Consider the following 14,431-nt stretch of genomic DNA (forward strand, 5'->3'; position numbering starts at 1 on the left):
TAACCTTTTTGTTAGTATTGATTTCCATCTAGATATATTTTTTAAAAGACAAGTGTTTGTAAAACAATGGCAATTAATTCAATGTATACCCAAAGAGAGATAACTCTAATGTTTTCTCAAAAGTCAAACACACCTATTTGACAATGATTTTTCGGACACTTTTCCTTTTTTCCTTGTTTTTCCAAAATTATAATGTTCTTTTAACGGTTCTAAATAAAATGTTCAGAAACTGCTAGTTAACAATTGTAATCAGTTTGATACAGATTTTATGTGTTTAAAAAAATAAAATTATTTTGTCGTCTTCAATACGCAGTAAGGAATTATTGCGTAGAAAATATTTATCGAAGATCTGTTGTTGATGTTTTATTTTGTAATAAGTGTATGCATATTCTATGTATTTTCTAATTGTAAATTTGAATAGTCTCACTGTGTCTATTTCTTTGTCATGAAACACTTTAAGATTGCGTGTTTTAAAGATGCATAATCTTGCTATACTCAGAAAAAAGTTCAAAAAATATGTGTTCACAATCTTTGAACTACCAAGGTATCCAAATATCATCAGTTCCTCATAATTTATTAAATTCACAATATCAGGGGGGTAATCAATAAAAATGTTATGTAACATATCTTTCAGAAAGTTATGTATCGGGGTCAACTTCGGACATAAGGCAAACAGGTGTAACAAGTTTTCTGTATTTAGGCCGCACGCTTTGCATGTGTTGCTGACCACTTGACCAAATTTAAACAACTTTTCTAAGGTAAAAATAGCCCTGTGAACCAACCTAAAGTTCAGACAATGACAGTCAGGAGGTAGACCATTCTGATTGGTTACTGAATATAATTTAGTAAAATTGATCGACGGATAATTCTCCTCCCAATGCTTTTCAGCTGTGGGCGTTTCAAACATTTCTGACAGTAAGAGTTTGTAAAATAATTTTGTAACTGCCCCTAAAAACGGAACTTCTCTGTCGTTTTCTAAACAAATACGTAATTTCGGAATACTCTCGGTATTTAACGGGTATATGGATTTCAGTAAAATTTTCCACGTTTCAGGAATACATCTTAAAATCTTGTCGTATGCAGCTTTTATTTCATGTGGTTTTTCGTCAGGAAAATTTTGTTGAATTATTTCTACAATCGAACCGGAAGTAAAAAAACCGGGAATTACTTCATAACAAAAGTCTTTTATCTGGATCAAACCTGAGTGAATGAATTTTTCGAAAAGAAGCATTTTACCGTTTAGCTTTATATTTGGATTACAATAAATAGGATTATCGTACACATGTTGAATTTCAATTTCAAATTTTAGCTTGGATTTTATTCTATAATAGGCATTAAACATTTCTTGATAATAAAGCGGTAAGTGTTTCAAATGCTTGGAATTCAAATACGTGAACACAATATTTTGTTTTAAATCCATATTTTCAATTTTAGTAATGAAATAATCAAGCGCACTTTTCCAAATTGATTGACAATTCGGGTCAAGATATTTTCTAAGGAATTTTAATCTAAAAGCTTGCATTTTTAGAAAAATATCTGGAATCTTTAAACCTCCTACTAATTTTTCGCCAATTATTGTTTGATACTTTACCAAATGGGACTTATGTTGCCAAAGAAATTTTAAAACTATTAATCGAATTTCGTTTTTTATGTTCTCTGGTAGCGGACATACTGTTAAAGTATAATAAAATCTAGACATTATAAGCGAAGTAAGAACAACTGCTCTACCAGGTAGTGTTAGATCTCTTTTATTCCAAAAAAATAAAATTGTTTTTATTTTTTTAATTTTATCTTTCCAATTCAATAATTCACATAACTGTTTATCTTTACCAACATAAATTCCTAGAACTTTAGTTACAGTTTCACAACGCTGAATTTGCAATGTATTTAGTTCTTGATCATTTATGCTACCAGAACCTAAGCATAAAATTTCAGATTTTTGTTTATTAATTTTAGCACCTGATGCTTCACTATATAGATTCAAAATTTTAAATGTTTCTTTTAAAGAATTTTTGTCGGCAGTAAAAATATTAGTATCATCTGCATGTTGAAAAATTTTAGCCTCTTTATTTGAATTAGGAATAACAACACCTTTAATATTTTTATTCTTTATTATTGCCTGCCCTAATGGTTCCGCCACTAGAACGTAAAGAAGAGCAGACACGGGACACCCTTGTTTTATTGAATTATTTAGTTTAACATATTTTGTTAAAAAGCCATTACATTTTACGCTACTGTTTACATTTTTATAAAATATTTTTATCCACTGAATGAATTTAGGACCAAAGCCAAATTTTTCTAAAACTAAATATAAATAATCATGATCAACTTTGTCAAAAGCCTTTTCCTGGTCAACTTTTATAAGAAAAGCTTCTAAATCATCGTTTTCAATGATTTCAATTAAATCTCTAATACTTGCAGTTGTATCTGCAATATCTCGTCCAGGGATACAACACGTTTGATAAATAGAAATCAATTTCGGCAAAACAAATTTTAGTCTGTTAGACATTATTCTAGCCATTATTTTATAATCCACACATAACAATGAAATGGGTCTAAAGTTTTTTAACATATTTTTGTCTCCTTTATTTTTATAGACCAAAGTAATTATGCCATGTCTCATAGATCTTGTCATAAGTTTTTCTTCTTCAATGGCTTTAAAAATTTTCAAAAATATTTCTCCGAACGAATGGAAGAAATGACAAAAGAATTCCACAGTTAGTCCATCGGGACCCGGGGATTTATTTTTAGACATACTAAATAAAGCGGTTTTTATGTCATCTAAACTAAATTCCGCTTCTAAATTTTCCATATCATCTTCAGAAACTTTTTCCGAAATAAAATTTAGAATTTCATTTGCTTTATCTTTGTTTATTGATGTACAAGAATATAAATCTTTATAAAATTTATGAACTTCATCAAGAATTGCCTCCGTAGATGTGACTATATTATTATCACTATTTTTTAATTCTTTTATAACATTACAGTTTTGTTTATATTTTTCAAGTTGTAAAAAATATTTAGAATTTTTGTCACCATCTATTGCCCAATGGGCTTTAGAACGCAAAATTGCGCCTTTACAAATGTTTTCTTCGTGACATTTTAATTTCAATTTAACTTCCTCAAATTTATTTAGGTCAACAATTTCATTATTAGCTACGGCTAATGAAATTTTTTCAAATTCTCTTTGAAATTTAAAATATTCCGATTTTTCGGCACGGGATTTATCTTGCGCAATTACTTTTGCTAGTTGCTTTATTTTATATTTTAAATTATCATACCAAACCAATGGTTCGTCGTCATAAAGAGGACATTGTTTTTCGGTTTCAATTAATTCATTTATTTTGTTTACAAACTCTTCGTCATCTAACAATTTGTTGTTGAATATCCATAAGCCCGGGCCTCTTTCAATTTCACTAAAATCTATATTCAGATTTACAAAAGAATGATCGCTGAACGCATTATGTTTATAATAAACGTTCTTCACAAATACAGAAAAGGACTTTGGAATAAATATAAAATCCAATCTACTCTGGATTAAATTATTTTGTACAACTCGACGCCAAGAGAATATTCGTGATGTTAGATTTCTTGCTCGCCATATATCATAAATATTAAAATTTTCGCACAACTGATTTATTGTTTTGTATGATTTGTCTTCTGTGTGTTGTGTTTTTCCGCACCTGTCAAGTTTTGACATAGATGTGTTCATATCACCCAACAAAATAATATTTTCTGTATTTATCAATTTTTCGCTCAAATTTTCGAAAAAGTTAGTTCTTTCAAGAACAGAATTAGGTGCGTAACAAATAACAATATTTATTAATTTGTCATCTTGTTGTAATTGAATATGTACACATCTACCGTCAAAACTTTGTATGTAATTTACTTCTTGTTCAACCTTTTTACTTATCAAGAAAGCAACACCTTGTCTATGTGTTTCAGCACACGAGTAAAATATTTTACCGTTCCAAAACTTAGCAAAACTAGTAACTAAATCATCTGACCAAAAAGTTTCTTGGATAGCTACAACATCATAATAATTTTCCGAACAAAAAGAACAAAACTTTTGGAATTTTGACTGATCCCTCAAACCATTAGCATTAATAGATACAATATTAACCATCAGTACAAAAAGTAAGAAAGAAAGTAATTTTATACCTATAAACTTGAATTTGATTTTTTACTCTTGGGTTCCCTCCTTAATTTTTTAAGCTCATCTGAAGTAAATTTTGGAGATGAAACCAAACGTTTCCTCCTAACTTTACTCATATTCGCAGCCAATTCCTCGTCGGTCATTTCAATATCAGCTTCCTTGGATTCATTAACTTCTTTTTTTTTACCAACAGTATCGGTCAAATTAGGCCCACGAGGAACTGGCTGTGGTTTTAATTTTGATGGGCTAGACCCCCCTTTTTTATGCATTTTATTATCAACATTTACTGTCTCTTGTTTGTTTGAATGTTCATCATCAGTCATCAAATCTAGTTCATCATTATCAACACCAGACATTTGTTTTTCATCGGAAACTGTTACATCATTGTCTTTTTTAGCGTTTTCATCAAATTGTTCATCTTTGGCATCGTCGTCAGCATTACTTTCCTCCATGGTATCATCATCGTCATCACCGTCACTTTTCGCCGTGTTATCATCGTCATCATCACTCTGCTCCATGTTATCAACATCACCATTAGCTCCGTCCGTGTGTTCGTCACCAGCTTCATTCTCTTTCATACCATCATTTTCTTGTTGTTCAGTGTTTGTTTCACGTTCAGGAATGTCAGAATTTGTTTCGTTTCTCGAGTTGTTAGCATTGATATCGTTTTCTGTGTCATTATTAGTTGTTTCATTTTCATTTTCACCCCTGTTCCATACCGGCTCACACCGACAGTATGATAACACTTTATGACATGTTTCACACGGCGGAGTTTCACAAGCTCTTGCTAGATGTCCGAAGCGTTTACACTTGTAGCAAATGTTATCAGGACAGTTTGCATAAACATGACTTGTCTCAAAACACTGGGTACAGACTCTCTTCTGCTCGTCATGAACTACTCTTATATATTCGAATGAACTCACGCCAGTTGAAAGTTTCAAAGTATATGGTAGACTTTGTCGTTCAGGGGGAAATCTAACTACTACATACCTCGTACCATTAGCGACGTCCGTACCAGGGTGCATTTTTCGCTTAATAGGCGACTTGAGTGTAACACCAAACTCTAGTAATTTCTCACGTATTTCTGAATCGGGCACATAATGTGACACGTTGAAAAAACTGACAACTTTATCACGCGAAAAAATAGCTCTGGGTATAAAATTTGAGTCATTCACCTTGAAACCTGTGTCTACAATCAAATCCAAAGCATCTTTATCAGTCAACGTCAGCTCATAGCTATTACCGCTTTTTGGAACACATGCAAGGACTGTTCCCTCACCAACTTCTTTTTCCACATTAGCGATGACATCGGCAGCTTTTATATTCCGGTTATCACCTACATCCACTAATACAGTTTTCTCTTTAATGGAACGACCATCCCCCCTTCCACCAGACATGGTGAAGGGAGATGAGAAAGTCTTAATAAGTGTCAAAAAAGCACAAAATATGGCCACAAATAGTTCTACTAAAACAATATAAGGAATAATATTGACTAACCATCAGCGGATGGCTAGTCATACAACACAAACTTATCAGATTTTTCTCTGGTTTAGAAGGCACGTCTTCGTCATCCAAATCCAAAACCGGAAGTCCTTTTATAACTTTCTTTCTATTCGTTACCGTATGAACACACTAGATATCAGATAATACGCCTAGGTGCATTACTCTACAACCAAGCTAACTGTCTTACGACCGTTTCAATCTTAGTGGGTGAAAGTGTCGGTATACATGAGTTTATTTCGGCCGATAGAAATAATTATACGTTACTTGCAAACTTAAATGCATACCCGTATTTATATAAAATTCCGAAGAAATTTTTGGCAGGTTTTTGAGTTGATCACTGTTAGGTACATACATTTCTATATTTTTGTTAACAGGTTTCATGGTGTAATGGCTAGAACTCTGGACTCTGAATCAGGAGGTTTTTCGAATGCACCCAAAGCGGAAGCATGTAGTGTTGATTGGGCCTATATTGTATTCGTAGGCTGAAATGTTTTCATTAAAGAGTGTAATCCAGAAGATATTTAGTGTACCTACAGGCCATCAAGTTTTGGTGGCCTGCTATCGTCAAAGTTACTGTTCCAAGTCAGGTATATTCTGAACTTTTAATTGTTATTTTTGAATTTTGAGTGACTTTAGACTTCCCCTTCGCCATGTCTGGTGAGAGGGGAGGCCGTCTTTTAAAAGAACTGACATTAATTGTCGACGTTGCAGACAACAAGAAGGTTGGTGCAAATAGTATAATAGAAGAAGCTGAGGTTTTGTGTGGAGAAGGTAACGTTTTAGCGGTGGTACCCAGAAGTGGTAACTTATATGAAATAACTGTAGCAAATAGTGACGCGGCTGATGAACTCAGTAATGGTCCTTTTGTAATTGGTACAACGAGATTTAATTGCAAAGCGATATATTCCAAAGATAGAGTAGTAAGCTTTATGCACTTGCCGGTCTTTATTTCTGATGATGTGATTAGGGATTAGTTGGAAGCATATAATGTTGAATTAAAATCTCCGATAAAACAACACATGTATGATGGTACGAGTGTGACCGACGGAACGAGATATGTTGTAGTTAAATTTCCGCCAAATATATCAAGTCTACCGTACACCATGAAGTTTGATTTAGGTAACAATCAACATGAATACATAAGAGTCAAACACGACCACCAATCAAAGGTGTGTTCGAATTGCTTGTCACCTAACCATTTGTATCTAAACTGTCCAAACAATAAGTGTTATCAGTGTCAGAGTTTTGGGCATATTTCCAAATATTGTGGAAGCTCCAAATGTATAAAATGTGGATTTTATCCTCGTAGATGTAAGTGCGAGTCGTCAGATAATTGTACTGCCTCTGAAAATCAAAAAAAAAAAAACGACGAAAAAAAAGACACAGAAACTAAACCAAAACAGCGTGATACCAATGAAAACGACCAAAACGATGAATCCGAACAACCCCTCCAGCAGAAAATCCGAGTTGACAATAACACACCTACAAGTGAAACTTCAGAGAAATCTGAACCCGTTATTGACAATTTAAATGCCGATACCGTTTTAACCGTTGAGGTACACAACAATGCGGATACCGTTATAAACGTTGACGAACATAACAATGATGAATCCAATGGTGAAGACTTAAATCTAACCGAGACTGAGATGTGTGAAGCTGAAAAACCGTGTGAAACAACGACGACCGAGGTTGCTGATGAAGCAGTTGATGATGAACTTGATTTACTTATTGATAATGACAATGTTGTTAATTCTTTTGATAATAATGTGCCCAGCCCTGGGAATATATCTAAAAAGGGGGATACAGATGTAGTGTGTTGTAAAGAGTCAGTGGACATGGAACATGAAGAGTGTACCATGACCTCTGACCCTGATGTATCTATTGACAAATTGAACTCAGAAAATGAGTCTTTGGTTGAAATGACTGATGAAGAAATGGCTAATGAATTAGTGAAATATGGTGGTAGAGCCAGACGTAATCGTATTGTTGTTAGGCCAAATATTCCATATGTTAGAAGACATTCTGTCGGTAATAAGTCGAGTCCTAAAAATATTTAATTTTTCGCTTTCAAGGGACAACTTATTTGGTATTTTTTTTTCTTGATGGTGCAGTGTGCTTCCATCAAATGTTAATGGTTTGTTAGTAGTTGCTAAATTTATAAAGTTGTGTGCAATTTGTTCTGAAAATAGATATGATATTGTAGCTTTACAGGAAACCTTTTGGAATCCTGATTTTATTGTTGAAAACAAAAAACATTGGAATGGTGAAATTTTTTTTCATGTTCAGATACAAACAGACAAGGAGTAGCATTTCTTGTTAGTCCAAAGTACAAAAATTATGTCATTGAAATCATAGGTTTTGATGGTAGATTTATTTATATTCAACTTGAAGTTGATAACAAAATTATCGACATTGTAAATGTGTATTGTCCAAATGTCGTGAATGAGAAAGATCTGTTTCTGAAAAAAGTAAATGATAATATACCAAAGTCGGATGGTTTGATATTGCTTGGTGACTTCAATCAATCACTATCTCCATTGGATAGGGTGGGAAAACATTTTGAAGATAAAGCTTTTAAATCGCTTAATAATTTATTAGATAGCTTTAACATTTATGATGTGTGGCGCGCTCGATTCCCAACATCGCGGGTATTTTCTTGGAGACGTGTGATCGAGAACAAATTAGTCCAGAGTCGGATCGATTATATTTTCATTTCTAAAATGTTTACGTCGTTTGTTAAAAATGTGTATTACAAACACACAGCTTTTACGGATCATTCATTTGTTGTATTAAATATCGATTTTTCTTTAATCGAACGCGGGCCGGGTGTGTGGATTTTCAATAATATGCTCCTGGACGATGAAGTGTATGTTGAAAAAATAAACAATTTAATTATAAATGAAAAGAACTGCCGACTTTTTAATGAAGCCCCATTAATTTGGATAGATAATTTAAAATATAGAATAAAAAGAGAAACTCAAGTGTATGCTAGAGATAAAAAATGCAGAGAAAAAGCTGAATATTTTAAAATACAAAACAAGTTTGATAAGATTTCAAATCTAGCAGCAAATAATTTAGAGTATAATACGAATAAATATGAAGAAATAAAATCTAAAATGAAAGATTTTGAGGATAACATATGTAAAGGCGTTATTCTTAGATCAAAAGCTTACTGGGCTGTTGAAGGCGATAAAAACTCAGAATATTTCCTGCAGTTGGAAAAATATAGGCAAGAAAATAATGCTATTAAAGAATTAGAAAATGATCAAGGCAAATTGCTGACAAAATCTACTGATGTCTTAGATGAAATACAAGATTATGATAAAAATCTGTACTCATGTACAAATATTGATGAATCTAAAATGAAAGAAATTAGCAATTTTCTAACAAATAAAGTTTCTGAAGATGATGTAAATTTTTGTGATTCAGATATAACATTACAAGAAATCTTTAAATCTTTACATGAAATGAATAAAAACAAAAGTCCTGGTTCTGATGGTTTAACAGTCTCGTTTTATTGTAAATTTTTTCATTTATTTGGTGAAATTTTTCATAAAATTTTTAAAGTCATAGATAAAGAAAAAATAATGCCTCGTTCAATGAGATTAGGTATGATAACATTGATTTATAAAAAGAAAGGCAAAAGAAATAAAATTTCAAATTATAGACCCATATCGCTATAAAGTCTTGGCACGAATAATGGCTAATAGATTAAAACATGTACTGCCTAAAATAATTTCTTCCAGTCAAACATGTTGCATTTTAGGTAGAGATATTGCTGACACAACTGCAAGTCTGAGAGACATAATTGAATAAATTGAAAATGATCATTTAGAAGGATATTTAATTAAAATAGACCAAGAAAAGGCCTTTGACAGAGTGGACCATCAATATCTATTTCATATTTTAGAAAAAAATGGATTTGGCCCTCAATTTGTTCATTGGATAAAACTTTTTTATAAAGGAATTAGGAGGTCAATAAAATGTAATGGATTTTTGACAAACTATGTGCCAATTTTAAATAGCTTAAGACAGGGGTGTCCAATTTCTGCTCTGTGCTACGTTATAGCAGCTGAACCTCTAGTACAGGCAATTTTGAAAAATAAAAACATAAAAGGAATAGAAATTCCAAATTCAGATAAAAATTCTACCGTTTTTGCGCACGCAGATGACTTTATATTTACAGTTAAAGATAAACAGTCCATAGATGAAACTTTTAAAGTGTTGAATAATTATAGTGAAGCTTCGGGTGCTAAAATTAATAAACAAAAATCAGAAATAATGTGTTTAGGGTCAGGTTCAATTTCAAATCAGGAATTAACAGATTATGGAATAAAACAAGCTGATGAAGTGACACAAATATTGGGAATTTACATCGGGAAAAATTCTGAAATTTGTGATTATCTAAATTGGGATTCAAAAATAAAAAAGGCAAAACCATTTTATACTTTTGGTCTAAAAGAGAATTAACGCTGCACGGGCGTGCAACAGTTCTGACATCATTAATTATGTCAAGATTTTATTACACTTTAACAGTTTGTCCAATTCTGGAAAAGTATAAAAATGAAATAAAAGCAATAATATTAAAATTTCTTTGGCAAAATAATTCTCATTTAGTAAAATACAAAACAGTAGTTGCGGCTAAAATTGAAGGGGGGTTGAATATCCCTGACATTCATTTAAGAATGCAAGCTTTTAGATTAAAAAATTTCAGTAAATTTCTAGATTCTAATTGTCATGCACTTTGGAAGAGTACAATGAAATATTTTATAAACAAAATAGAAAATATGAAAATCGCCGAAAATATTGCGTATCAGATAAAAATCTTACCAAAATTTTACCAAGAAATGATCCAAGCATATTATGCAATTAAATCTAAAGTTGATTTCAACATACACGTCCAGCATATCTATGAAAATCCGTTATTTTGTAATCCGGTTATTAATGTGAAAGGCAAAGCACTGTTGTACAGAGAATTCATAAATTCCAGTATTGTTAAAATCAAAGATATTTGCTACGAATTTATTCCAGGTTTTCTTTCAAAAGATTCAATCATTGAAATAGTACAAGAAAAATTCCAAGAATTACGCAGTTAGGATATTAGAAATGCATACGGAAGAATTTTAAATACAATACCGCAATTGTGGAAAAACGAATTAACAGCAATAAATCCAGTTAATGTTGACAGATTTCCTTGTTTAACGGTCGGAACAAATATGACCGAATTCTCGAAGGCTACTACAAAAATTTTCTATAAACTCCTTCTACAAAGTTTTTCCGAGCCGCCCACATCAGAAATGTTTTGGTTGAAACACTTCCCTTCAATGTGTTTTCGTGCATTATACCGGGTTGTCAATCAATGTCATATCCCGCCTGAGTGTATTAGTCTAAATTATAGGGTGGCAACAAACACTATATTTACACTTGATAAATAACAACGTATTAACAAGGTAGATAGTAACATGTGTTTGTCATGCAAATCATGCCCTGAGGATATGTTTCACCTTTGGAGTAGTTGTCCGTTTCAGATCGATTTCAAACGGTATTTAATTGACATAATACACAATGTACTTTTAAAAGATACACAACATCCAATCATGGATTATGATCAGCTGATCTTACATGGATATTTGGTTAATACAAAAGCAGTTAACACATATTTTGTCAATTTTCTACTAAGTGTTGCAAGATTGTCAATATATAAAGCAAGACAATTAAAAATTTACGAAGAAAAAGATATAGGTACAAAAAGATTATTTATCTTTACAATACACAAATATGTTGAATATGAACACACTTATTACAAAATGACCAACAAATTACATCTTTTTATTAAATATTTTGTGGAAAAGAATCCACTGCTGCTGTACACACATGAATCGGGTAGCTACAAACTTTTAATTTAAAACGTCCATCAGTAGACGTGAAGGTATAAAGACATTAAGAGTTATTCCTCTTGTATCAATATGTGAACTCGAGTGCCTGTGATAGACGATATTTTATATTTTAAAATTGATAACTATTTTGAGCTCTCATAGACAATCAATGAACATTATTTCGAGCTCTGTATAGAAAGTAAACATACAATCTAGATGTTAAGATTTACTAACACATAACTTGGTAAATTAACAAAAATTGTTTTAAATACTAGTGAATTCGGAGACTTGTCGATTCACATTTTATTGTACATATTGTGAATAAAAATTTTATTGAATGAGAAAAAAAGCACTCTGGACTCTGAATCCAGTGATCCGAGTTCAAATCTCGGTGGAACCTAAGCTTTTTCTGCCGGTACGTACTGAAACCCGGACCGGACCGGACTCCGGACCCGGACTTTGGTATGAAACCCGGACCCGGACCCGGACTGGCCGCCGGACCCGGACTGAATGCCGGACCCGGACTGGGTAAAAATTATGAATTTTCTTAGAATCACCTTTTCTTTTTTTTATTCAGGAGAAGGAAGATAATTTTTTGAGAACTGTAACACAGTACATTATAATAATGATAAGATAATCAAATTTTGCTCTTACTCTTGTATAGTCTAGAAGAGAAGACAAGCATGCAAGTTAGCCTTGCAATGATTTTGTATCTTCAATTTACAGTTGTGCAATTACTTTAAAAAAAAAATCATACATACAGTATGAATGTTTACAAATGACTTTTAAAAACATGGAAATACTTTTTTTAAAATTATAGGGAGAAAGTGGATTTTCTTAGAAATATTTTTTCCTTTTTTTATTAAAACTATTCAGAAGGAAGTTAACTTTGGCAGAAATAAACAAGATGCATTACATGTATAATAATTATGAAAATGAATCAGACCTGTATAACCGGCCCCATATTCTGCTATATACCGTGACAGTAGTTTATATGGGCAGCAGTGACGCGATGCATGAACACGCATTACGTAATTGTGTACTATACGTTCTTTAAAGTCCAATAGGAAATCGCTCAATAACTCTTGGCAATAATTCCGTTAGTCATACTGATAATCAAATTAGGGAAGGACCGAATCATAAACAAATGTATTACATAAAAGTGTTATGAACAAAATGATATTTTGAAAACTGTTGAACTATGAAATGATTTTAATTTTTTTTTTTTTATTTATAATCCCATACATGTATTTGAATCATAAACTTAGAAAAAAAACCAGTTTAAAAACGACTGACTATATATAGTTGGCAGTAGTCCTTTTGTGACAGTTAAGGTTTTTCAAGGGTATCATTTGCGCCATTTTTTCTTTCAAATATATATATCAATTGCGCCAATATTCGGAAATTATTTGCACCAGTTTACTTGTGACAAATTTGTATCATATATAATAACGATAAACAAATATTTGATGATAGTGCGTTAGTTTCACCATCTGTAAGTGCTAAAATCCCATCTACCGAAAGACGTACAACTAATGGAGCAGAGGCATTCTACAATAATTATAATGAACTGTTTATGGATCCCATCCGTCAATATTTGTGTTTTTTGATAAAATAGGCAAGCGACAAGCTACTACATATATTAAATTGCGAAATACTAATGCAGCAGCAGTAAGAAGTAAACATGTTTCAGAGTAAATGGGGAATGTGTCCATGGGACACAGACGATGCACCCGCTTGCATATCATATAACATTTTCATTATTCATTTGTAACGGAGTATAACAACTCCGGGATCCAGAACGGTTTCAGTGACGCTACCAAAATTCGAACTTATCTCTGTGTTGTGGTACTAAGCATTGTGTATAAATTTCCTAACATTTGGTAAAGTCAAGCCTTCATGTACGTAAGAGAACGGAAACGAAAATTTCAGCATTTTTTCCATTTGTAAAAGAACATAACTCTAGAATGGTTTAAATGACACCTACAAAATTTAAACTTGATCTGTGTTTTGTGGTCACAAGCATTGTGTATACACAGTGTGTGAACGAAACTGTACGGTTTTCTCATTAGTTTAAACATATTTTATTGTCTAGATATACAATAGTATTGGATTCCAGTTATAACAACTTAAGATAATCCTCTCCAAATAAGTACAATCTACAAAGTTTCAAGATGACAGCAATTATATATTTCAGTATAGTTTGAAAAATATATACAATAAATATATTATGTTTAAACAATAACAACTGGATACGAGTACACTTTAAAATACAGTAATATTAAGCAAAGAATCTTTTGTGTATGGCGAATCACGATAACTATGTACATTTCTGAAAAGGATTGTGTTTTGTTCAACAGTAATTTCGTCTGTTCAAAATAAAATATGTTCTATGAATATATAACATCTAAGTTTTGAAAGTTTTCTAATATTTTTGTCTTTTGGGAGACTGTCAAGCATGGCTCCGACATTTGAAAAATAAGTTGCTTGGTTGAAACTTTGATGAACTCTAATATTACTTAATGACGTTTCTGCTTCAAATTTTGGTAGCTAAATCATTCTAATCTCTATGTAAATATGAAACAATTAGATAATAAAGATATTTTCATCCAAACGTTTTTCTTCTTATGGTGGAGCTCCGAGTAAAACGATTGAAACTGTCTCACAACAGCGATCAAAAATGTCAAATAAACATCGTAAAACCAATCGTTTCTATCAGAATTTTCACGTGTACCTTTTCTGATATATAGTCTCATCTGTCTGAAAGTTTCAAAGCCATTGTCCCGGAAGAATTCCAAATATATTCCTTTTCTCTATGTCAGATATTTTTATTGACTGTACAATCGCTTGCAAATCTACTGTACAATCACTTGGAGCTTTCATACACAATCGATTA

The sequence above is a fragment of the Mytilus edulis genome, chromosome 11 (assembly GCF_963676685.1).
Source record: "Mytilus edulis chromosome 11, xbMytEdul2.2, whole genome shotgun sequence".
Taxonomy (NCBI): Eukaryota; Metazoa; Mollusca; class Bivalvia; order Mytilida; family Mytilidae; genus Mytilus; species Mytilus edulis.